Source organism: Peromyscus maniculatus, chromosome 6 (assembly GCF_049852395.1).
Source record: "Peromyscus maniculatus bairdii isolate BWxNUB_F1_BW_parent chromosome 6, HU_Pman_BW_mat_3.1, whole genome shotgun sequence".
NCBI lineage: Eukaryota > Metazoa > Chordata > Mammalia > Rodentia > Cricetidae > Peromyscus > Peromyscus maniculatus.
Genome location: NC_134857.1, coordinates 73,617,938 through 73,644,891, shown reverse-complemented (window position 1 = coordinate 73,644,891; position 26,954 = coordinate 73,617,938). Strand labels below are relative to the sequence as shown.

Genomic DNA, 26,954 nt, shown 5'->3' with positions numbered 1-26,954 from the left:
GTCACTTGTTGGTACTTGCTGTTTTACTAGGTAATGTTACTTCCTTCTCAGGTCTCCGAGGGACTTGAAGATTAGATAGTTATAGTTTTCGTTGTTAATAAATTCAGAAAAGGAACTCACTAAGAGGTGTAATGTGTATAAGTTTAAAAGACATGATAAGAAAGTTTTCTGTTGGTAATACGAGATAGGATAGAAAGTGAATTAGGTACATTTTAGACTCACCAAAATAGGATAGAAAATGAAATATTTTTTCTGAATTTATCAATTGCAAATTGACTGGACATTATGATGTATTTATTGCTTGTATACATAGTATATAGTTATTGTACTTATTGTATATAGTTTTTCTTATATAAGTTATAACTTTATTTTATTATTTTTTATTAGACAAATAATATTTTTTGTGCTTTAATAAATAAAACGTGTCTGGAGATCAAAGGAAAAAGCAAGCAACAATGCAGAAGTAATGCAATGTTAGCACACGCCTTTAATCCTATCACTTGGCGAGCAGGATCTCTGTGAGTTCAAGGCCACACTGGAAACACAGCCATGTGCAGTGGTGCATGCCTTAATTCCAAAACTAGTTAACCATGGAGGGCTGTACAAATTGACAGGAAGTGACAGAATTGGGCATGAAGAGGAAGTGATGAAGCTGAACAGAGAGCAAATCAGATGGCAGAACAGCAAGGCATATAGGCTTGGGTAGACAGGAAGTAACTTGCATTTGGAAAAAGCAGTGTTGGTGAGGTAAGGTTGGCTGGTGGCTTTCTCTTTCCCTGATCTCTCTAAGGCTTTCACCCCTGTATTGTATCTGTGTTTTTTATTTAATAAGACCATTTAGAATTTATCTACAACAGCTGCTGCTGATTACCAGATCTGCCAACAGCAGAGACCAACACAGAGCCCCAGATATGTCACCGTTCCCCAGGCTGACCAGCCAACAGCTTGGTGAAAGGATGACTACATTGTCCACTTCCTCTGTGGAATGGACACTTTGTCCTTCCTGGAGAGGATGCTTATTCTAGTTAATGGACTCCCAGGGTTCCTCCCTTACATACATGACCAGCCCTGCCCCTCCAGTGACAATGATTGGGATAACTTTTGCTGATGATGGTCCACAGATTACCTGCCCTCAGGGATGCCCAGAATGGGGGTCTTGGATCCTGATTGGTATTTTAATTTTTTATTTTTTTTCTCTTGGCTGCAGTCATGGGACATGGAGGCTTCCTCCTCTTTTTCCCATTCCTCCTCTGAGAAATGCCTTTAATATATCCAGATACCAGTAAATTGGGACATGTAACAGGTAATTGAACCCCAATATTTCAAGGGAATTATCTGACTTCTGCCAGTGAACAATCAAATGAAAAGAGTTACCTTATTTCCACACTTTTACCTAAGCACTGAACCCTCCCTTTCTGAGTCTTTTTCTCCTGCCCACTTGCATTCCTGAGTAAGGAATCTCTGACTCTAAAGATCCTTCACCTACTGACCTCTGATCTGTTCTCTGGTACCAGACAGACCACTAAGCATGGACAGGTATGGAAGCAGGCTAGGGTACATGCTAATAAGTTTACAATTTGAACCCACATTGGATCATAAAACTCCAGATGGCTTTCTAGAGTCTGACTGTCCATCTAATGGGTCATCCTATCTACTTGATTACTGACCTCCTTCTCTACTGAAGACACCTTTCCTGGGCAATTACAGGGAACAAAAGGATCTTCACATTCTTTGCTCCTTTGTAGATCTGTGCAAATACTTCCCCAAATGTCTTTCCATTATTTCATTATTTCCTTTTTGGTTTTTATTTTTCCTTCTCTCATACAATCCCATCTGGCCACAGAATCCTCTCCCTCCACTCCACACACACATACTACTCCTCTGTTTCCCTACAGAAAAGCACAGGTCTCTGGGGGTTATCAACTGGACACAACATACTAAGGTGTAATAATAGTAGGCACAACACTCATATCAAGGCTAGAGGAGCCAACCCAGAAGGAAGAAAATGTTCCCAAGATCAGACAAATATGTCAGAGGCTCCTCATACTCACCTTCTTAGGAGTTCCACAAACCACTGAACTAAACAACCACAGCATGTATTCAGAGGATTTAGTACAAACCACTGCAGGCTCTCTGATTGCCTCTTAGCCTAGGTGTCTGGGAGATGGAATGAGCTCTATTTACATGAATCAGTGGGCTCTTTCCCCTCATGGCTTTAATTCCTCCTACAATCCTGCCTTCCTCTGTTCCTTGATGTTTCCTGAGTTCTGCCTATGTTTGGCTGTGGATCTCAGGATCTGCTCCCATCAGCTGCTGGAGAAAGCCTAACTGATATTGATTGGGCTAAGCACCATGCTATGAGTGTAACAGAGTTTCATTAGGTATTTTCACATTGATGTGTGTGTGTGTGTGTGTGTGTGTGTGTGTGTGTGTGTGTGTGTGAAGTCTGCACAAACTTCCAAAGCTGAGCAGAGCTGGATGGACTAAAATGGCATTCTTCAAACAGAAACACTACTGGAATCAACAAACTGATTTTAAATTTTTATTCATTTTATATTTTATTTGGTTAGGTACTGTCTACAGAGATGGATGTGCCCATGGAGACAAGAGGAGGACTGAACAAGGGTCCTCCGCAAGAGCAAGAATTGCTTTAACCAACTGAGTCATCTCTCTAGTCCCACAAACTCACTTTGGAGAAACATGTCTTCATTCACTTCCCCTTTTCATATAACCAAATATTGACCTTTATTTTCTTCATTATGAGTGCTTCACAATATTTTCTGCTCAGTCCAATACAGACAAGTTTCTACAAAGAAATCCTGTTGTAATATTCTTCGGGTGAGCAACTAAAATGTATTCCAGTTCATAACTCATAGGAGAGAAAAATCAAACCAGTACAGTAACATGGTAGTGTATACAACATAGCTCAGCGCTTTCCCTCCCTTAACCTGATGATCACCTCATTTATAGCTGTATTAAAGCCTGAGCCACCATGCTGACTTTTCCTAGTTTCACTGGAAATGCTACACACACCCATAGGCTACCCAGGTGTCATTGGTAACAACACTGGCTGCTGCTTCAGGGAGACAATTGTAGGTCACAGCTGACCAGGTCCTAAGATTGCTTCAAGGATTTGAGAGGGGGCTCCAAGAAAGGGAGATGAGCAAAAGCCAGATAACTTTGGGCTTCAGCCACTAAATGGGGACTTGAGCCCACCAATGCCTTCCAGCCTGAGGTATCAGACTCCTCAGAAGCATGAGCTGTAATGAAATCCAGTGCCTTGGTATTCAGCTGCCATGAGCTGTGGAGTTCAGCCAGGAAGAGAGTGTGGGCAGCATTCTCCACATTGAGGTCCCTGAAGAGGGCATCCTCACACATGACCTTCAAACATTCCAGACCATACTTGTCAGCATCTGCCAGCAGAACATCTGCCTTGCTGTCCAGGTCTGGTGCTGTTCCTGTGTAAATGAAGTCCATCATTGCCCTTGAAGACTTGTGGCTCCAGGTCAGGGATCTCAATGCGATTCTTTCTGCTCTCCTCCATGTCATGTTGAAAATGGCTCTGAAAACTGAAGAGCAAGCTGCTAAGATGGCCTTGTGAGCCTGGAATTCCTGGCCAGATACCACCAGGCAACAGTCTGTGAACTGGGAATTCTCCCAGAGCTCTCCTGGTTCATCTGCCAATGTGCAGCTTGGAACTTTAATCCCTGGCTTTCTGTTCTGGTCAGAGGCACTGAAGGAGTCCTGGATCATGCTCACCATGCAGAGGAGGGTGAGCTGGTTGTCTGGAAGAAGACAAGGCACATGATAACAGGAGCAAATCTCAAAGCATGTACTTTTTGAATCTATAGTCAAGGCCTGGCATGAACTTAAAGGCTTTTGGGCTCCTCATGGTTTCCATTTTGTCTCCTTTAGCATTTATGTTCCTGAAGTGGAACTTTGACTCCTTAGACAACTGAGCAAAACTAGATCAACTGACAGGTAATCTGCACTTACTTCATCGAGTCCATTAGGGATTACTGTCAAACACCATTTGTCATTGGCTTCTATTGAAAAAGTTGGGCTTCTAAGGCTTCCTAGCCTTTCCTCCACAATAATATGGAAGTTGCTGATGGTCCACATGTAGGAAAAATTCTGAAGCCTGATTTGAGTGTGGTCCCATCTCTGGGCTGTCCCACCTCCCACCATTTCTCCTGGAGGTAGTTTGAAGTTTAAATTGGATCCAAAATGAAGAACTAGCAATTGTTTTCTTTTCACCTTGTGAGATACAATAATAGACATGAATTAGATTTTAAGTTTTTTGTTTTTCCTCTATTCTGTCTTTGATGGTGCTGGAAACTTGGATCTTGGATATTTTCCATATAGATTTCAATACTTGTTTCAGAGAAGATAGTGTATGGTACTAGGGACTCTTACATCATTCCATTGTTTGTCTAGATTGAATCTTGGTTCTGTAGTTAACTGGTTTTGACAATTATACACAGGTGTTGAAAATTTTGGAACATTTGATACACTCATATCAAAAAATGTTGTACTAGGTTCTCTAGAGTAACAGAACATACAAAAGGAATCTTTCTGTGTATTAAGGAAGGTGATTTATTAGAATGACTTTGGGCAGAAGCCCTGCTAATCCCACATTGGCTAGCTGTAGAAGAGATAGTAAAAGATTCCAGTACTTACTCAGTCCAGGAAGTTGGGTCTTCAGTGTATCCTAGAGTTCCAAATATTCTCTATTGCCAATGAAGAAATGGACTTGCTGCAAGGTGAGGGCAAGCAGGCAAATAGCAAGAGCTTCCTGCTTCCATGTCCTTTTAAATCTTCCAACAGAGGTTGTGGCCCAATTTAGGGTGTGTCTTCTAGCCTCAAGATCTGGGTTAAAGTTTTGTGTCTTTAGGCCTTGTGATCCAGATTAAATGATTGTGTATTTTTTCTCCAAAGTCTCTGGACCAAAGTCCACTAACATGGTCTGGGAAGAGGTGTCTTCTTTTTCCAGTCAGGGGTCTCAGTGTTCACAACTTGGAAATCAAGATGGAAGAATTCATATATGGTGGTCAAGAAAAAAGGCCAGGCACAAACTTCTAAATGTGGCAGTCTTCATTCCATCCAGACTCACAGTCTCTGGGATGTCTCCACCAACTCTCATTGGTGGTCAACTCAGCAATTCCCAGCCTACCTCTCCTGAAAGGTCTGGCTCTGATGCTGTTCTTCCCTCATTCCAGGATAAATCAATCAACTGGTTTTGATCTCTGAAAGTTTGGTTCCTCATTTAGGAATCTTTGTTAGGTTGCTATCTAGTAGCCACAGTGACTCTTCTTTATGTGTTTAGGATCAAGGGAGCAGGTACTGCAGGGTAGGAGAAGTCTCTCATGAGGCAACAGACTCCTGTCAGGGGCTCAGTATAGGACCTTTTCATACAGTGTCTCATTCCAGGAATGGGACAGGTGGATCTTTTATTTCAGGTAGGTGGTTCTCTGGGGGACCTGTCACAGACAAAGGATTCAGGTCCCCAACAGGAGAAGGCACAGGTCTTATGCAACAGGCGTATCCACACCAGAGAAAGTCAATGGTCAATACAGCACAAGAAAACTGACAGAAACACATTGAAAGACTTTCACACAAACACAGAGAGGAGAGACAGAGACAAATAGAGAGAGAGAGAGAGAGAGAGAGAGAGAGAGAGAGAGAGAGTGTTTGAACATGGATTGAAGCCAATAGAAAGTCTTTTTTAGCCAGCTGGAAACCACATGAGGTATTCTGGTTTCTGTTGCAGCAAGTAGCCTTTCTCAAGATGAGCTTTTCAGCACAAAACCTATATTATGGGTTGAGAATCTTCAGTTAACAAGAAGTGTTAGCCAGAAGTCACACTAGGGAAGCCATAATGTTACTGTATTTCAAGCAAGGTTTGAACATTTAGAGATATTCCCAGAACTATGGACTTTGGTGGATTAAGCCTTCATTTTAGTTGTGGCAGGAGTTTGCTGTGTTTTATAGAAATGCTGGGTTTTACACCTTGAATAGCACTTCTGTCACAGAGACAGTTGTACTTAGGCATGGGGGCCTGCTAATGCCTGGGCCTTGTTACACAGGTGGTTCTGTGCACCATGAGAATATGGTGCCCTCAGAGGTCAGAAGAGGCTGTTGGATCTCCTGGATAACTGATAACTGGAGTTACCGACTATTGTCAGGTACCCTTGAATGCAGTAAATTGGATGCCTGTCTTTTGGAAAGTTATCCAGCAACTTTACTGCAGAACCATTACTCTATCCCATCACAGTTACTTTCTTAAAGAGGATGGAACCACTCTGAAAGACTAGGGTATATTCTAAAGCTTTGGCATTGAAAAAATTTTAGCAGGAATTCAAGAGGTAACCATGATTTCATTTATACATGTTTCTTTCATTTTTGATGGCTTTCCACTCTGCATGTCTGGCACTCTCAGAAGCTATTCTATCGACCAAGTTTGCCTAACACTGGCAGAGTTGAGTCAGCCTCTGCCATCACAGTGAATGGAATCCAGAGAGGCAGCTCATGTACCAGGGATAGATTTTGATCACACTGCCAGGGGAACCTCAAACAGACCCAAGTATACAACTGGCTTCATGCTCAACTATGTTCATAGCAGCATTAATTGTAATAGCCAGAACCTGGAAACAACCTAGATGCCCTTCAACTGATAAATGCATAAATAAAATGTGGTACATATACACAATGGAGTACTACTCAGCACAGAAAAAAATGACATCATTTGGTTTGCAGGCAAATGAAGGGAACTAGAAAAATCATCCTGGGTGAGGTAACCCAGACTCAGAAAGACAAACATGGGATGTACTCACTCATAAGTGGATACTAGATGTAAAGCAAAGGATAAGCAGACTGTACCTCACAACTTCAGGGAGGCTACCTAGTAAAGAGGACCCTAAGAAAGGCACAGGGATTGCCCAATGCCAGAGAAATGGATGAGATCTACACGAGCAAACTGGGGGTCAAGGGCAGGTAGAATGGACGGCAAGGGTCAGGGGAAAGAGAGCTTAGGGGAGTGAGAGGTCCCAGCTGAATCAAGAGCTGAGTGGGAGAACGGGGAGGGAGATACCATGAAAAAGAACACCCCAGGGGAATAGGAAGAATCAGAGTGCTAGAGAGGTACCGAGAAATCCACAAAGATACCTCCACTGTAGACTGGCAATGGTCAAGAGAGTGCCTGAACTGACCTGCTCTGGTGATCGGATGGCCAAGCAGCCTGGCCGTCATAATAGAACTCTCATCCAGTATCTTATGGAAACCAATGCAGACATCCATGGCCAAGCCCCAGTTGGAGCTCCAGGAGTCCAATCTCTGAGAGAGAGGAGGGATTGTATGAGCAAGAGATATTGAGACCATGATTGGAAAAAGGACAGGGACACATAGTCAAACTACTGGAAACACATGAACTGTGAACCAATGGCTGAGGAGCCCCCATTGAACTGGAGTGGGCCCTCTAGATAAGTTCAACAGTTGATTAGCTTGAACTGATTTGGAGGCCCCCAAGAAGTTGAGCTTGGACCTGTCCTTGTTACTGTCAGTTTTGTTTTGCTGTATTGACTGTTGGCTTCCTCTGTTGTGTGGACAAAACTGCTGCTTAAGACTTTGCCCTCTCCTAGTGGGAATCTGAATCACATTGGTTGTGCCATGTCTCCCAGAGAACCACCTACCTGAAATAAAAGCTAAACTGTTTGCATACCTGGAATGAGAAACTGATATGAAAAGATGTTGTACTTGAGACCCAGGCAGGAGTCAGTTCCCCACTGAGAGAATTGCTCCCACACTGGAGGAGCATGCTCATGGAAGCTCAGAACTTACAGGTGGAGCACTTTTCTTACAAATGAGGGGTCTTGCAGGAATTGTCTACCTTCATTACAAATGAGATATTTGAGGGAAATGGTATCTGCCACCCTCTCGCTAAACATATACAAAAAAAGTCACAGAGGCTACTAGTTAGCCACCTGCCAAAGGTTCCCAAATGAGGAACCAAAAATTCAGAGATCAAAACCAATTGATTGATTTATCCTGGATTGAGGGATGAGCAGCATTAAAGCCAGACTTTCAGGGAGCTAAACTGGAAATTGCTGAGTTGATTGAATCACTGAAGGTATTTCCCAGTCCTCTAGGCTTAGTGAGTCCCTCTAGACATGATGAACTAGAGAGAGATGACAGATATGGAGAGAATTTTCCAGATCACATTCTAAGAAGAACTGTTTCACAACTCCTTCTTGAGTAACTGTTGAATATTTTCTGCACCCTTTGACAACCAGAATTCTGTCTGTCTCAAATTAAAGTTCCATCAGAGTAAGCATGGAAGTTCAAAGTTTAAAGAGGACAGAACTCACCAGTGGAGGATGAAAATTATGAGGTATTGAGAATCTGAATCATGGCAGTCAGCTTCATGGAATTGAGAACTTAGGATCTTCTCATAGCACACCCTTAGTGGATTGAGAACAGTTTTTCCAAGGAGGAATATCTGAGGGGGAGGGGCAAGATCACCAATGAAAGTGTGTGGAGCCATCCCAGGGAATGTGAGTCTAGATGAAAGAAGACTGCCACTTTCAGAGTTGCTGCCTGTCTCTGCTTCTTGACCACCATATATGAATTCTTCCACCCTGAACTCCATGTTGTGAACACTGAGACCCCTGACAGGGTAAGGAACCACCTCTTTCCTGATCATGATAGTGGGAGGATTTAGTGTAAAACCCAGGGAAGAGGAAATAACAGCTGTGTAGGAATGGACACCATCCCTATTTTATTTAAAATGAACCCCAATGAGCAAAATACATTGTGGTGGTTTTTATGGGCTCCCAACTTAACAAGACATGGAATTAACTAAAACCCTAAAATGGAGGTCACAACAGTGAGAAGTGTTTTGCTTCATTTGATGTACGTAAATCCATTTCAAGGACAGACTTTGGAAGTAAAAAGAAACAAACATCTAATTTGGATCTCAGGGACTGAAGACACACACCTTTAATCCAGATCTTGAGTCTTAAAGACACACCCTAAATTTGACCACACCCCCTGCTGGAAGCATATAAAAGCGCATGGAAGCAAGAACCTCTTGCATTTTGCCTGCTTGCCCTCACATTGTAGCAAGTCCATCCCTTCCCTGGCAATAGAGAATTTTGGAACACCAACATATATGAAGACCAGCAGACACATCTAAACATCCTGGACTGAGTAAGTACTGGAACCTTGGTCTTTCCCTTCATGGGTAATGTGGGATTAGCAGGACTACAGCCCAAAGTCCTTCCAGTAAATCCCTTTTGTTGATATATATAGAGATTCTTTGTATATATTCTGTTCCTCTAAAGAACCCTAGTGCAACACTTTTGACATGAACTAATAGAATGAATGATCAAAACTATCCGAAAGCTGTGTATAATTGTCAAAACAAGTTACCTATTGACCTAAGATTCAATCTAGAAAATAATGGAGTGATGTAAGAGTATCTAGTTGCCTAGACTGTGTTCTCTGAAATTAGTAATGAAATCTGGATAAAAAATTTCAGAGACCCAAGTTTCCAGTCTCATGGAAGAGAGAACAGATGAGAACCAAACCTAAAAGTCAACATCCTGTCTGTTATTGCCTCTCACAGGGTGAAGAGAAAACAATTGCTAATTCTTCATTTTGGATCCAGTTGAACCTTCAAACTACCTGCAGGAGAAATGGCAGGAGATGAGATCGCCCAGAGATGGGACCATACACAAATCAGTGTTCAGGATTTCTCCTACAGGTGGACCATCAGTAACTTCTCTTTTATTGTTGAGGAAATGCCAGAAAGCTTTATGAGCCCAACTTTCTCAATAGGAGCCAATGACAAATGGTGTTTGAGAGTACACCCGAATGGAGTCAATGAAGAAAGTGCAGGTTACATGTCAGTTTACCTAGTGTTACTCAGCTCTCTAAAGAGTCCTCTTTGGGCAAAGTTCCAGTTCTGGATCATAAACAGCGAAGGAGTGAAAATGAAAGTCAGGAGGAGCCCAAGAGCCTTTAGGTTCGTGCCACACAGCAATTGGGGTTATAAAAAATATATTGCTCGAGACTTCCTCTTGTCCCATGCATTTTGGCTTCTCCCAGATAACCAACTCACCCTCGTCTGCAAGGTGAGCATGGTCCAGGTCTCTTTGAGCATCTCTGACCAGAACAGGAAACCAGGAATTCAAGTTCCCAACTGCACGTTGGCAGATGAGCTACGAGAGCTGTGGGAGACTTCCTGCTTCACAGACTGCTGCCTGGTGGTAGCTGGCCAGGAATTCCAGGCTCACAAAGCCATCTTAGCAGCTCGATCTTCAGTTTTCAGAGCCATGATTGAACATGACATGGAGGAAAGCAGAAAGAATCGCTTTGAGATCCATGACCTGGAACCACAAGTCTTCAAGGCAATGATGGACTTCATTTACACAGGAACAGCCCCAGACCTGGACAGCATGGCAGCTGCCTTGCTGGCAGCTGCTGACAAGTATGGCCTGGAGCATTTGAAAATCATGTGTGAGGAAGCCCTTTGCAGGAACCTCTCTATGGAGAATGCTGCCCACACTCTCTTCCTGGCTGACCTCCACTGCTCAGAGCAGCTGAAAACCCAGACACTTGCTTTCATTACAGCTCACGCTTCTGAGGTCTCTGAGACCTCCAGCTGGAAGACAATGGTGGACTTACATCCCCACTTATTGGCTGAAGCTTATGGTTCTATGGCTTCTACTCACTGCCCTTCCCTGGGGCAATCTATTAAATGCTTGAAGTGATCCTAGGTCCTGGTCAGCATTTTCCTGTACTTGTCTCCCAGAAGCAGCCACCAATGTGTGGTATTGTATTCCCCCAAATATTGTGCATACTAATAAACTTATCTGGGGTCAGAGACAGAACAACCACAATATTAAACATAAAGGATAGGCAGTGGTAGCACACGCCTTTAATCCTAGCATTCCAGAGACAGAAATCCATGTGTTCAAGGATACAGACAGGCGTGGTAACTCATCACGCCTTTAATCCCAGAAAGCAAGTCTTTAATCCCAGGGAGTGGTGGTAGAGAGCAACACCCTCTGTAAGGCATGTGTACCAGAAACTAGAAGCATTTGGCCTGGTTGAGCATTTGGCTGGTTAAGCATTCAGGCTTCTAGCAGCAGTTCAGCTGAGACCCATTTTGGATGAGGACTCAGAAGCTTCCAGTCTGAGGAAACAAGATCAGCTGAGAAGTTGGCCAGGTGAAGTTAGCTGTGGCTTGTTCTGTCTCTCTAATCTACCAGCATTGACCCCAATAACTGGTCTGGGGTTTGATTTTATTAATAAGAACTTCTAAGATTCATGCTACATCTGGTGCCCAATGTTAGTGGTACGAATTCTTGAAAATACCCGAGCTACACTCAGCCAGTTGTGGTGGTGCATGCCGGTAGCATTTGCTGAAGGAGGCAGAGGCAGGTGGATTCTGAGTTTGAAGCCAGGATAGGAGGCTTGCTAAGGAGAAGCTTCGGCAGGGACTGAGTCACAGTGGTGGGACCATGGAAGCAGTGGCTACTGCTCCATGTTGCCAGCTCCTTCTCATTGTGTTGGTGACTGCAGTGATGCTGCTACCTGGGATGAAGGGTTTACTGCTGCTGGTTTAGAGAAGAATTGCCAGGACCATCGTCTTACAAGAAAGCATCGGCAAAGGTCAGTTTGGGAAAGTTTGGCAAGACAAATGGTGGGGAGAAGCGGCCATGAAGATTTTCTGTTCTAGGGAACAATGTTCATGGTTCCAAGAGACAGACATTTGTCAGACTGTGATTGCTCCAAACATCAGAGGAGGCACACACACACACACACAAAAAAAAAAAAATCTACAGGGAACCATGACCATACCTCACAGTGACTTTGAAATCTTCAAAAGGATGATAGGATCCCACAAAGATGATTCTACATGGACTATGGTAAAGACATTAAGCTGGTTAACACCAAGGAAAAATCAACTTTGGACTACAAACTGTTTAGGACAATTTCAAGATGGCTAGCTGAGATGATCCAGCCTGACAGACTACTCGAGCAAGGACTTGTGACAAGCCCTGAACTTTCCTTTTATGCAAAGACTGGACAAATGATACAGGACTTGACCATTAACCCAAAAATTTTCTTTTCAAGATTCACTAAAGATATCTTCACCCCTAGAAAGAAAAAAGAAAAAGAGAGTAAGATATGAAATAGATCATTGAATCTACTCTGAGAAAAAGATAAAGAAATAATAGGATAAATAGGTAGATCACTGAATCTACACTGAAAAGAAAAAGGGGAAGATATAAAAATGACAAAAGGTAGACTACTGAATCTATTATGAAAAGAAAAAAGAGAGAATATGGTTATGATAAGATAAAAAGGGAAATTATGGAATCTACTTTTAAAAAGGAACTACTTGTTTTAAATAAGATAAGTTATGAAAATTTTTTGGTCTGAGTTTATGAGATGTTATTGGACTGGACATTGTTAATATATATAATGGACTTTTTATCTGAATCTGTCAAATGTTAATGGACTAGACATCATTAATGTAATCTTGACTGTGTATATTGTATATACTTACTGGATATAATTTTTCTTGTATTAGTTATAAGCTTTTTTAAAATTTTAGACAAAAAGAGAGGAAGTGTGGTATTGTATTCCCCCAAATATTGTGCATGCTAATAAACTTATCTGGGGTCAGAGACAAAACAATCATAATAATAAACATAAAGGATAGGCAGTGGTAGCACACACCTTTAATCTTGGCATTCCAGAGGCAGAAATCCATGTGTTCAAGGATACAGACAGGCGTGGTGACTCATCACACCTTTAATCCCAGACAGCAAGTCTTTAATTCCAGGGAGTGGTGGTAGAGAGCAGAGGGGTATATAAGATGTGAGGACCAGAAACTAGAAGCATTTGGCCTGGTTAAGCATTTGGTTAGTTAAACTTTCAGGCTTCTAGCAGCAGTTCAGCTGAGACCCATTTTGGATGAGGATCCAGAAGCTTCCAGTCTGAGGAAACAAGACCAGCTGAGAAGTTGGCCAGGTGAAGTTAACTGTGGCTTGTTCTGTCTCTCTGATCTACCAGCATTGACCCCAATAACTGGCCTCGGGTTTGATTTTATTAATAAGAACTTCTAAGATTCCTGCTACATCAATGTTTTTACCAATGACACCTGGCTAGACTATGGGATGAGTGGATCATTTCCAGTGAAACTAGGGAAAAACAGCATGGTGGCTGAGGCTTAATACACATGTAAAGGAGTCAATTTCAGATTGATGGATGGGGAGCCTTGGACTCTGGTATAATCTACCCAGCCTCCCCCGTTTTGTTATGCTGGTTTGGTTTTTTGTCCAAGGAGTTAGAATCTAGAATTCACCTGCCCCCAACTTCCCTTCTGGACCAGAATTGAGTATCTGGGCCCAGCTCAGACCATATTCCTGGGCACCAGCCACTTTGGGGAAGACCTGCCCAACTTGGCCCCAGGTTCTGGCCACCGGGCAGGTTCCCTTCTAGTCCCACCAGGAAGGATCCCCTTCTCTAAGACCCCTGGCAGCCCCTGCAGTCTCCAAGCCCTGCCCCCATGGCCATCTGCCCGAGACCCCAGCCACTTCCTGGGACTTAGTGACTGGCCCCCAGCTCCCATCCTGCCCTGGACTTCCCTTCTGGACCAGAGAGGGCTCCCATCCTGCCCTGGACTTCCCTTCTGAACAAGAGCTCACATCCTGACCTGGACTTCCCTTCTGGACAAGAGCTCCCATCCTGACCCGGACTTTCCTTCTGGACAAGAGCGCTCATCCTACCCTGGACTTCCTGTCTTGACAAAAGCTCCCATCCTGCCCCAGAGTTCCCATCCATATAAGAGCTTCCACCCTGCCCCGGAGTTCCCATTTGGACAAGAGAGCTCCCATCTGGACAAGAGAGAGAAACTTCCTGAATCTGTCAGCTCTGTCTGAACCAAGTGCGTGGATAAGACCAAGAACAAACCACAAGGAGATGGGCAGACATCAAGGCAGAAGTACATACAACAAAATGAAGAGCAATACAGCATCACCAGAACCTAGCCCGCCTCCAACATCTAGACCTGAACATCAAAAATTGGAAGAAGCAGAAGAAAACAGCCTTATGAATAACATCATGAAGAAGGCAGAGGCTTATGTAGAGGAAAAGACAAAAATGGGAAGAACGCTGTAAACAACTAGAGGAAAGGGCAAACAAATTAGAAGAAAACAATAAAGTCCTGCAAGAAAACAATAATGTCCTGGAAGAAAACAATAAAGTACTGAAAGAAAATCATGAAAAAGCAATGAAACAAATAAAGGAAACATTCCAAGACCTGAAAAGGGAAATAAAAAAAATAAAGAAGACACGAATAGAGGGAATGATGGAAATAGAAAACCTGAGTAAAAGATAGGGAACTTCAGATGCAAGTATAACCAACAGAATGCAAGAGATGGAAGAGAGGATGTCTGGCATTGAAGATACAGTAGAAGAAACAGTTTCATCAGTCAAAGAAAACACTAAAGCCAACAAAGTCATGAAACAAAATGTCCAAGAAATTTGGGACACCATGAAAAGACCAAACCTACAAATTATAGGGAAAGAAGAAGGTGAAGAATACCAACTCAAAGGCACAGAAAATATATTCAACAAAATTATAGAAGAAAACTTTCCCAACTTAAAGAAAGAAATGTCTATGAAGATACAAGAAGCCTATAGAACACCAAACAGACTAGACCCCCCAAAAAAGTCCCCTCACCACATAATAATTAAACAACTAAACGTACAGAATAAAGAAAGGATATTAAGAGCAGCAAAGGAAAAAGGCCAAGTGACCTATAAAGGCAAATGCATCAGAATAACCCCCGACTTCTCAATGGGGACTTTGAAAGCCAGAAGGACCTGGACAGATGTAATGCAGACACTAAGAGACCATGGATGTCAGCCCAGACTAATATACCCAGCAAAACTTTCAATCATCATAGATGGAATGAACAAGACATTCCAAGACAAAGCCAGATTCAAACAATACTTATCCACAAACCCAGCCCTACAGAAAGCACTAGAAGGAAAATTCCAACCGAAGGAAGTCAGATACACACTCAAAAACACAGGCAATAGATAAAGCCACAGCAGTAAACCCCAAAGAAGAGGAATACACACACACTACCACCAAAAATAACAGGGATGAACAACCACTGGTCATTAATATCCCTTAATATCAACGGACTTAATTCACCTATAAAAAGACATAGGCTTACAGAATGGATACGAAATCAGGACCCATTTTTCTGCTGCATACAAGAAACACATCTCAAATTCAAAGACAGACACTACCTAAGAATAAAAGGCTGGGAAAAGACTTTCCAATCAAATGGTCTTAAGAAACAAGCAGGTGTAGCCATCCTGATATCCAACAAAATATACTTCAAACTAAAATCAATCAAAAGAGATCAAGAAGGGCATTACATACTCATCACAGGAAAGATCCACCAAGATGAAGTTTCAATTCTGAACATGTATGCTCCAAATACAAGGGCACCCACATATGTAAAAGAAACACTACTAAAGCTTAAACCACATATAAAACCCCACACATTAATACTGGGAGATCTCAACATCCCACTTTCACCATTGGACAGATCTCCCAAATCGAAACTTAACAGAGAAATAAAGGACTTAACTGATGTCATGACCAAATTGGACCTAATAGATATCTACGGAACATTCCATCCTAACAAAAAAGAAAATACCTTCTTCTTAGCACCCCATGGAACTTTCTCTAAAATCAACTGTTGCTGGAGATCTTCTCTCCAGGTTCCACCAAGCCCCGCAGTCCCACAATCCATGTATAAAATAATCACTCAGACACTTATATTACTTATAAACTGTATGGCCGTGGCAGGCTTCTTGCTAACTGTTCTTATATCTTAAATTAACCCATTTCTAAATCTATACCTTGCCATGTGGCTGGTGGCTTGGCCATACTTGGCCACAGAGCAAATCTCAACAGATACAAATCAATTGGAATAACCTCCTGTGTTCTATCAGAACACCATGGTTTAAAGTTAGATTTCAACAACAACAAAAACTACAGAAAACCTACAATCTCATAGAAACTGAATAATGCTCAACTGAATCACTCTCAAAATAACCAACAGTCCAATTAAGAAATGGGCTATAGAACTAAACAGAGAATTCTCAACAGAGGAAACTCAAATGGCTGAAAGACATTTAAGGAATTGCTCAACATCCCTAATCATCAGGGAAATGCAAATCAAAACAACTCTGAGATACTACTTTACGACTGTCAGAATGGCTAAGATCAAAAACACTGAAGACACTTTATGCTGGAGAGGATGTGGAACTAGGGGAACTCTCCTCCACTGCTGGTGGGAATGCAAGCTTGTACAACCACTTTGGAAATCAATATGGCGCTTTCTTAGAAAATTGGGAATCAATCACCCCCAAGATCCAGCTATACCACTCTTGGGCATATATCCAAGAAATGCTCAATCATACCACAAGAGCACTTGCTCAGCTATGTTCATATCAGCATTGTTTGTAATAGCCAAAACCTGGAAACAACCTAGATGCCCTTCAACTGAAGAATGGATAAATAAATTGTGGCACATATACACAATGGAATACTACTCAGCAGAGAAAAATAATGACATCATGAGGTTTGCAGGCAAATGGATGGCTCTAGAAAAAATCATCCTGGGTGAGGTAACCCAGACTCAGAAAGACAAATATGGTATGTACTCACTCATAGGAGGATACTAGATGTGGAACAAGGATGACTGGACTACTACTCACATCACCAGTGAGGCTACCTGTAAAACAGGACCCCAGGAAAGACACGAGGATCACCCAATGATGGAGAAATGGATGAGATCTACATAAACAACCTTGATATGAGTGGGAGCAATGAAGGGCAAGGGTCAAGGGAAAGAGAGCGGGACATCCCAGCTGAATCAAGAACAGAGAGGGAGAACAAGGAATAGGAGACCATGGTAAATGAAGACCACATGAGAAAAGGAAGAAACAAAGTGCTAAAGAGGCTCACAGAAATCCACAAAGATACCCCCACAAAAGATTGCTGGCAATGGCCGAGAGACAGCTGGGACTGACCTACTCTGGTGATGGGATGGCCAAACACCCTAATAGTTGTTCCAGAAACCCCATCCAAGGACTGAGGAATCTGGATGCAGAGACCCACGGCTAGGCCCTGGATGGCACACCAGGAGTCTAATTAGCAAGAAAGAGGAGGGTTTATATGAACGAGAATTGTTGAAACCAAGGTTGGATAAAGCACACAGACAAATAGCCAAACGAATGGAAACACATGAACTATGAACCAAAGGCTGAGGGGCCCCAAACTGGATCAGGCCCTCTGAATAGGTGAGACAGTTGATTGGCTTGATCTGTTTGGGAGGCATCTAGGCAGTGGTACCAGGTCCTGGGCTCATTGCATGAGTTGGCTATTTGAAACCTGGGACTTATGCAGGGACGCTTGGCTCAATCTGGGAAGAGGGGACTGGACCTGCCTGTACTGAGTCTATCAAGTCTATCTCAGTCCTCAGGGGAGGCCTTGCCCTGGAGGAGGTGGGAATGGAGGGTGGGCTGGGGGGAAGGGGAGGGGGCACAAAGGGGGAGAACAAGGGAATCTGTGGCTGTTATGTAGAACTGAATAGTATTGTAAAATAAAATAAGATAATAATAATAATAATCAATAATATAAATAAATAAATAAATAAATAAATAAATAAATAAATAAATAAAAAGAATTTGGAATTCATTTCAGTTTCTGGCCCCAAGCACATTACAACAGGGCTTCTTTGGAGAAACCTATCTGGATTGGACTGAGCAGAAGATAAGGTCCAAGACTCAGAAATGAGAAAACAAACATAAATGTTTGCTAACAAGAGACAGGGAAGAGAAAGAAGACATTTTTTTTTCTCCAAACTCAGTGTTTGGGACTAGAGAGATGACTCAGTTTGCAAAAGCAATTGTTGAGAGGACTCTTGTTCATTCCTCCTCTTACCTCCATGGGCCCAATCCATCTCTGTAGACAATACCTTAATGACATAAAATATCAAATGAATAAAAGTTTTAAAATCAGTTTGTGGATTCCATTGTTCTTTCTGTTCCAAGATGGTTACTTTAGCCCATCCAGCTGTTTTCAGCTGTGGAAGTTTGTGCAGTGTCTTCACTGCCTCACACACACAAAATCAACTAGACAACACCTACAGAAATTCTGTTACATTCATAGATTGGTGCCTAGCCCATTGGACATCAGTTGGAGTTTCTCTAACAGCTGTGGGGATCAGATACTGAGATCCACAGCCAATCATTATGCAGAACTCAGTGAACCTCAAGGAAGAGGGGAATGCAGGGTTACAGGAGGCATCAAAGAAACAAGGGTACCCAACTCACAGAGTCAACTAAACAGGGTCCATGGGGATCACAGACACCGAAGAGGCCATCACAAAGCATGCACAGGTCTGTACTAAGGCCTCTGTGTACTTACTATGCTTGTTTAGCTCAGTGTGTTGTGGGAGTCCTAACAGCAGGAGTGTGGAGAGCCTCTGAACTTTTTGTTGGATATTGGCTCCTTCTGAGTTGGCTCTTCCAGCCATGATATGAGGGTTTGTGCCCACTATTATTACATTTTGTCATCTTGTCTTCATTTGATATCCCCAGGAGACCTGTGCTTTTCTGAAGTGAAGCAGAGGAGTAGTGCATATATGTGGAGTGGAGGGAGGGGAGACTATGGTCAGATGGGATTGTGTGAGAGAAGAAAAAATAAAATCAAAAAAGAAAAAAAGGAGAAATTGGAAAGACATTTGCATTTGTAGTATTTGGACAGATCTACAAAGGAGCAGAGAATGTGATGATCTTGGTCCCCTGTAAATTCTCATGAAAGATGCCTTCATCAGAGGAGAAGTTCAATAATTAAGTCGATAGGATGACCCACTAAGTGTACAGTCAGACTCTTTAACAAGCTATCCTCATTATTACCCAATGGGCCCATGATCGAAGTACCTGTGGTAGCTGAGAGAGCAGTTATGCACGGATTGACAACATGGATATTCACTCATCAAGAGTGACCTGGTTACAGCTGCTGCTGAAAGCCAGATCTGCCAACAACAGAGACAAACACAGAGCACCAGATATGTTACCATTCTCCAGGCTGACCAGAGAACAAGGTCATGAAGGATGACTACATTGGGCTACTTCCTCTGTGGAATAGACAACACTCTGTTCTTCCTGGAGTAGATACTTATTCTAGTTATATATTTGCATTTCCTGCCTGAAATGATTTTATCAAAACTAACACACAAGGTCTAAAAGAATGTCTTCTCAACTATCATGGTATTCCATACAGTATAGCTTCTGTGGGTGATTGATCAAAATAAACATTGGGCAATTGGATTGCTTCTCCACAATGGAGGTAAGAAAACTATGTTTGTCAGGCAAGAGATTCATTATAGCTCCTCCTCTTGCCACATTTTCCAATGATTAAAGAGAATGAGCGACTTCAACAGCCTAATCCAGGCAGAAGACAAGTGGTACAGACAAACCAGGAATGAAGAAATATATCACAACTCCATGAATGGGGCCAAGATGGGTAGTGATGCTCCCACTGAATTACAGACCACCAACCAAATATTCTGAGTCAAATTAAAGAAGATTTATTTTCTGCGATAATAGGTTTTCTCCCTAATCCCAGGATTGAGAGGATAGCCAGGAAGATAGGAGATGTCTGTTTTTTATAATCAAGAAATGCAAGACTAAGAGTTTTCCAAGGTTGGTAGGGTTCTAGAGGAATTTTGGTGATATAGGAACTTGACTGAACTTTCTCTTCAGGAGGGAATACTAACAGAAACAGTGTTTGAGAGTATGCGTGACTGGTCGATGAAGAAAGTGAAGATCACCTGTCAGTTTACATACTGTTGCTCAGCTGTCCAAAGAGTTAATTTGGGCAAAGATGCTGACTGCTGTGGGGATTGACCCAGACAGAGCCTTCAGCAGCAGTCAGGGCCTGGAGGGCTCCATACTCTTTTATTACTTTCATCGTAGCTTTGAATACAATTTAGAATCAGGAATGGTGATAACTATGGCAGTTCTTTTATTGTTCAGGAATGTTTTCGCTCTCCAGTGCTTTCTGTATTTCCATATGAACTGTGAATGGTCTTTGAAGATATGGAATGAATTGTATTGAAATTTTGAATCATACTGCTTTGAATCTGTAGATTGCTTTTTGTAGAATGGCCATTTTTAGATGTTAACCTTACTTTTTCATGAGAGTGGGAGTTCTTTCCATTTTCTGATATCTTCTTCAGTTTCTTCGGCAAAGACTTGAAGATTTTATGATAAAAGTCTTTCACTTGCTAGGTTAGAGTTACTTTATACTATTGGAGGCTACTTTGAAAAGTGATTTCTTTCCAAGTCTCTCTCTGATTTGTACATCAGAAAACTATGAATTTTATTATTATTATGTTGTTGTTACTCAAAATAGATCTGTCATACAATGCATCCTAATCAGAGTTTTCACTCCCTTAGATTTTTGTCAAGCTTATTTTCTGAAAGCTTTTAGCTAAAGGAATTTCCTTGTTGAATTGTTTACTTAACTTATGTGTATTATATTATCTTCTACAACTAAAGATTCTTAGCCGGGTGGTGGTGGCACACGCCTTTAATCCCAGCACTCGGGAGGCAGAGCCAGGCGGGTCTCTGTGAGTTGGAAGCCAGCCTGGGCTACCAAGTGAGTCCCAGGAAAGGTGCAAAGCTACACAGAGAAACCTTGTCTTGAAAACCAAAAAAAAAAAAAAAAAAAAAAACCCAACAACAACTAAAGATTCTTTCTTATACCTTTCCAAATTGTGTACCTTTTATTGTCAGTTGCCTTATGATTTTATTTAGAATTCAGTTGTTATATTGAATATATAAAACCTTTCCTTGTTCCAGATTTTAGTGGAATTGTTTAAGTTTCTCTTATTTAAGTTGATGTTGGCTATGGACTTGTTTTAAACTGCCATTATTGTATTGAGGTATGTCGCTTGTGTGCCAATCTCTCCCTGAGGTTCCTCATAAAGGAGTGTTAGATATTGAAAACAGTTCTTCCTCCATATGGTAATATGATCATGAGGCTTATGTCTTTCCGGGTTTGGTCTTTGGGGGATTTATACTGTCAATTACATTTTCTTTATTTTTGCATATTTAACCATCCCTACATATCTAGAATACAATCTAGTTTATCATGCTAAATATTCTTTGAATATTCTGGGACTAAATTTGTAATTATTTGATTAGTAGTTTTGCAGCAGTGTTCATAAAGGAAATAGAGTGTGATTTAGTTGCCTGTGTAATTTTAGACTCATAAAATAAATTGGGCAATGATCCTTTGTTTCTAATTTCTGGAATAATTTAAGGAGGATGGGCATTAACTCTTCTTTGAATGGCAGGTAGATAGCTATGCAAAATGTATCTGGTCCTGGGTTTATTTGGTGAAGAAACTCTTAACTATTATGCTATTTTAATAGGGTTTATTGGTCTATTTAAAATATGTATCTGATCTTGATTTCATGTTGCTAAGTGGAACCATTTGTTTCTGATTTTGTTTATCATGGTGCCCTTTTCCTTTAATGAGCATATAGTGTCTTTACTTATGTCTTCTGATTAGTTTTTTGTGAAGTCTATTTTGTTAGATATACTACTACTTACTTCTTAGGTCCATTTATTGGAACATCCATTTCCAATTCTTTACCCTGAGATAATCTCCACCCACTAGATTGAGATGTATTTCTTGAATGCAGCAGAAGGATGCAATCCGTTTCCACATCCACACTGTTAGTCTGTGACATTTTACTGCGAATCAAGCCACTGATATTGAGGGATATCAATGACCTATGTGGTTTAATTCCTAATATTTTTTTTATTGTTCTTTTGGTGGTGGTGGTGGTGATGGTGTTTGTGTGTCTGTGTATGTTTTCCTACTTTTGCTTTTATTGCTCTCAGATGATTTATTCTCTGTATTACTCATGGTTATAGTGAACCTCTTTAGGATGGAGTTTTCCTTCAACCACTTACTGAAGGACTGGACTTGTTTACAAATATTGCCTAAATTTGGTTTTATCATAGAACATCTTTTTTTCTATCTCTGATTATAGAAAGTTTTGCTGACTATAGTAGTCTGAGTCTGCATGAATGTCTCTTATAGTCTGCTGCACATGTGTATAGGCTCTTTTGGCTTTTAAAATATCTTCAATCCCTGAGATTATATGCCCCATGATAGTTTTGCAGTTTCCACTGAGGTTCCAGAGACAAGACTTGAGACAACATGATTCTCAGAGCAAATCCGAGATAAAAGAGCATGGTGGCCAGTGAACTCTAGAAATGGTGCAACCTGAGTTTCAGGTCCCCAAGAGTACCTGTGATTATTCTCTGCCTAATGCTTTAGATGAATCTGACACCTGCACCTGGTCTCTCACCCCTGCATGAGGAATCTGATTGACACATTCTGTTTGGACACATAGGAGAGTTGGCCATGGCCAGCTGCTTTAGTGTCCATAATAAGTGTGAGATGTCACCATATTCCATGTTGGAAGTACCACTCACACTGCAAAATCCATCACCTACACAGTACCAGCTGCCAAAACAGAAACAAGGGTCTAATCCATCAACATCCATACTGATGAGGAAACTATAAATATTCTAGCCCTACTGTTTGGCCTCATAACTGTTCTTGTTAACAGAATTATGTCAATTTAGAATATAGAATTTATGTTTGAGATCTCACCCCAGAAAGTCTCTAAGGTACAGTAGGTTTCTGAATACCCAGTGTAATTGTCAGCCTGTAAATACAGACTTTCTATTGGAGTATATCCATGTCCCACCCATCTTCTCTGGTGGCTATCCTACATTTGTTAAGCTACTAATGAGATCCAATAGACTGGAAGTGTTTATAGTGGTGGACTGAGAAAAATTATCTAACATCAGGGAAGGAATGGACTTGCTACATGGTGAGGACAAGCAACGAGAAAAAGCTTCCTTCTTACATGTCCTTTTATAGGCTTCCAGCAGAGTGTGTGGCCCAATTTTGGGTGTGTCCTCCAGCCTCAAGATGGGGATTAAAGGTGTGTGTCTTCAGGCCTTGAGATCAGGCTTAACTCTTTCTTTCTATCTCCAAAGTCTGTACTTGAAGTAGATCTACCTACTTATCGAAAGCACAACATTTCTCACTGTTGTGCCCTGAATTTTAGGATTTTAGTTAATTCCAGGTGTAGTCATGTTGAGAAACAAGAAAAACCATCACAAGTCTATTTTGTGTAGTGGGGTTCATCTTCCATAAAATAAAAGATACTGTCCAACCCTACAAAGCCATTATTTAATCTTCTTGGGGTTTTGCACTAATTCCTCCTATAACCTGGATCTGGGAAGAGGTGTTTCCCTTACCCTGTCAGGGTTCTCAGTGTTCAAAAGATGGAGGTCATGGTTAAAGAATTCATATAGAGTGGGCAGGATGCAGAGCTAGGCAGAAAACTCTGAAAGTGGTTGTCTTATTTCTGGCCTTTTATTCCAGACTCACAGTCTCCAACAACTTGCATTGGTGATCTTGCCCCTCACCCTCAGATAAATCTTCTTGGAAACACTCTTCCAGATCCACTTAAGAGTGTGCTAAAAAGAAGATCTTTAGTGCTTCTCAATTCTATCATGCTGAGTGCCAAGATTCAGCTTCTCATACCTCATAATTTTCATCCTCCACTGGTGAGTTCTATCCTCTTTAAACTAAGAAATTCTGTGCTTACTCTGCTGGGCCTGAAAAGTGAGACAGTATTCTGGTTTCCAAAGGATATAAAATATTTTCAACAGTTACTAAAGAAGAGGTTTTGAGACCATTCTCCTTGGAATGTGATCTGTAAAATGTTCTCCACATCTATCATCTCTCCCTAGTTCATCATATCAAGAGGGTGTAACCTAGAGGACAGGAAATTAACTTCAGTGATTCAATCTCAGCCTAGCTCTCCAGCAGTCTGGCTGCAATACTGATCATCACTCAGTACAAGGTAAATCAATGAATTGGTTTTGATGCTTAAATTTTGTTTCCTCTTTGGAACGTTTGGCAAGTGAAAACTAGTTACATCAGTGATTATTCTCTATGTGGGTTTGAGGTCAGAGTGGCAGGTACTGATTCCCCCAAATGTCTGATTTGAAATGAAGTAGGCAATCCCTGCCAGACCCTTTATTTGCACTCCAAATATTTTACATTGCCATCACAGAATAAAAGGCCCAATGAGCTCTGTTTAGATGAATCTGTGGGCTCTATTCACCTGGTGTCATTGAACCCTCCTATAATCCTGCCTTCCTCTGTTCGTTGAGGTCCCCTGATCTCTGCCTAATATTTGGCTGTGGATCTCAGTATCTGCTCCCATCAGCTGTTGGCGAAAGCCTAAGTGATGGCAATTGGGCTAGGCACCGATCTATGAGTATAACAGAATTTCATTAGGTATTGTCTCATTGGTGTGTGTGTGTGAGTGTGTGTGTGTGTGTGTGTGTGTGTGTGTGTGTGTGTGTGCGCGCGCGCACGCGTGCGTGTATATGATTTTTGCATACACTTCCAAAGCTGAGCAGAGCTGGATGGACTAAAATGGCATTCTTCAAACAGAAACACCACTGGAATCCACAAAGCTGATTTTAAAATTTTTATTCAGTTGATATCTTATTTGGGTAGGTACGGTCTACAGAGATGGGTGTGCCCATGGAGACAAGAGGAGGACTGAACAAGGATCCTCTGCAAGAGCAACAATTGCTTTAGCAACTGAGTCATGTCTCCAGTCCCACACACTGGTTTTACAGAAAAAAAAATCTTAGTTTTCTTTCCCTTCTCTTGTAATCAAACATGTTTGTTTTCTCCTTTGCTGAGCCCTTGACCATATCTTCTGCTCAGTCCAATCAAGACAGGTTTCAACAAAGATATCCTGTTGTAAAGTGCTTGGGTCCAGCAACTAAAATGAATTCCAGTTTCCAAATCATCGACAAAAATCAAACCAGTACAGTAACAGGATAGAGTATAACAGCTCAGTGCTTCCCCTTCCTTAACCTGACATTCAACTCATTTACAGCTGTATTATACCACGAGTCACCATGCTGTCTTTCCCTAGTTTCACTGGAAATGCTCCACACATCCCATAGTCTACAAAAAGTGTCATTGGTAAAAACACTGGCTGGTGCTTCTGGGAGACACTTGTAGGTCACAGCTGACCAGGTCCTAATTGCTTCAAGCGTTTGAAAGGGGGCTCCAAGAAAGGGAGATGAGCAGAAGCCAAGGAACGGTATGCTTCAGCCACTAAATGGGGATGTGAGCCCACCATTGCCTTCCAGCCTGAGGTCTCAGAGACCTCAGAAGCATGAGCTGTCATGAAACATAGTGCCTGGGTTTTCAGCTGCCCTGAGCTGTGGAGGTCAGCCAGGAAGAGAGTGTGGGCAGCATTCTCCACAGAGAGGTCCCTACAGCGGGCATCCTCACACATGACCTTCAAATGCTCCAGGCCATACTTATCAGCAGCTGCCAGCAGAGCATCTGCCATGCTGTCCAGGTCTGGTTCTGTTCCTGTGTAAATGAAGTTCATCATTGTCTTGAAGACTTGTGGCTCTAGGTCAGGGATCTCAGTGTGGTTCTTTCTGCTCTCCTCCATGTCATTTTGAAACATGGCTATGAAAACTGGAGAGCGAGCTGCTAAGATGGCCTTGTGAGCCCAAAATTCCTGGCCAGATACCACCAGGCAGCAGTCTGTGAATCGGGAATTCTCCCACAGCTCTCCTAGCTCATCTTCCAATGTGCAGCTTGGAACTTGACTCCCTGGCTTCCTGTTCTGGTCAGAGATGCTGAAGGAGTCTTTGACCACGCTCACCATACACAGGAGATTCAGCTGATCATGTGGGAGAGGACAAGGTGCATGGGACAGGAGGAAATCTCGTAGGATGTACTTTTTGAATCCGTAACCAAGGCCTGGCACAAACCTAAATGCTGTTGTCCTCCTCCTGGTTTGCTTTTTCTCTCCTTTGTCGCTTATGATCCAGAACTGGAACTTTGCCCAAACATGACTCTTTAGACAGTTTAGCAAAACTAGATTAACTGACAGGTAATCTGCACTTACTTCATCGAGTCCATTAGGGATTACTGTCAAACACCATTTGTCTTTGGCTTCTATTGAAAAAGTTGGGCTTCTAAGGCTTCCTAGCCTTTCCTCCACAATAAAACGGAAGTTGCTGATGGTCCACATGTAGGGGAAATTCTGAAGGCTGATTTGAGTGTGGTCCCATCTCTGGACTGTCCCATCTCCTGCCATTTCTCCTGGGGGTAGTTTGAAGGTTAAACTGGATCCAAAAATGAAGAACTAGCAATTGTTTTCTCTTTACCTTGTGAGACACAATAACAGACATGAATTAGATGTTGAGTTTTTGTTTTTCCTGTATTCTCTGTTAGACGTGGCTTGAAATTTGGATCTCAGATATTTTCTATACAGATTTCAATATTAATTTCAGAGAAGTAAGTGTGTGAAACTAGGAACTCTAACATCACTCCATTTTTTCATCTAGATTGAATCTTAGGTCACTAGGTAACTGGTTTTGACAATTAAACACAGCTTTTGAATATTTTGAAAAATTTTATACACTCATATCAAAAAAATGTTGTACTAGGTTCTCTAGAGTAACAGAACATATACAAGGAATCTCTCTGTGTATGAAGAAATGGGATTTATTAGAATGACTTAGCTGTGCAGCCCTGATAATCTCCCATTCGCTAGCTGTGAAGGAAAAGTCCAATATTCCAGTACTTACTCAGTCTAGGAGGTTGGATGGGTCCACTAGTCTTCAGTGTATACTAGAGTTCTAAACATTCTCTAATGCCAGGGAAGGGATGGACTTGCTGCAAGGTGAGGGCAAGCAGG

The 26,954-nt window shown here is 41.8% G+C and overlaps 2 pseudogenes; one reads left to right on the top strand and one right to left on the bottom strand.

The window, feature by feature from the left end:
• The first annotated feature begins 9,692 nt into the window (after positions 1-9,692).
• LOC143274049 (speckle-type POZ protein pseudogene) lies at positions 9,693-10,769 on the top strand (annotated as a pseudogene).
• A 14,484-nt stretch (positions 10,770-25,253) lies between these two features.
• On the bottom strand, positions 25,254-26,351 carry LOC143274048 (speckle-type POZ protein pseudogene; annotated as a pseudogene).
• Between the last annotated feature and the right edge of the window lie 603 nt (positions 26,352-26,954).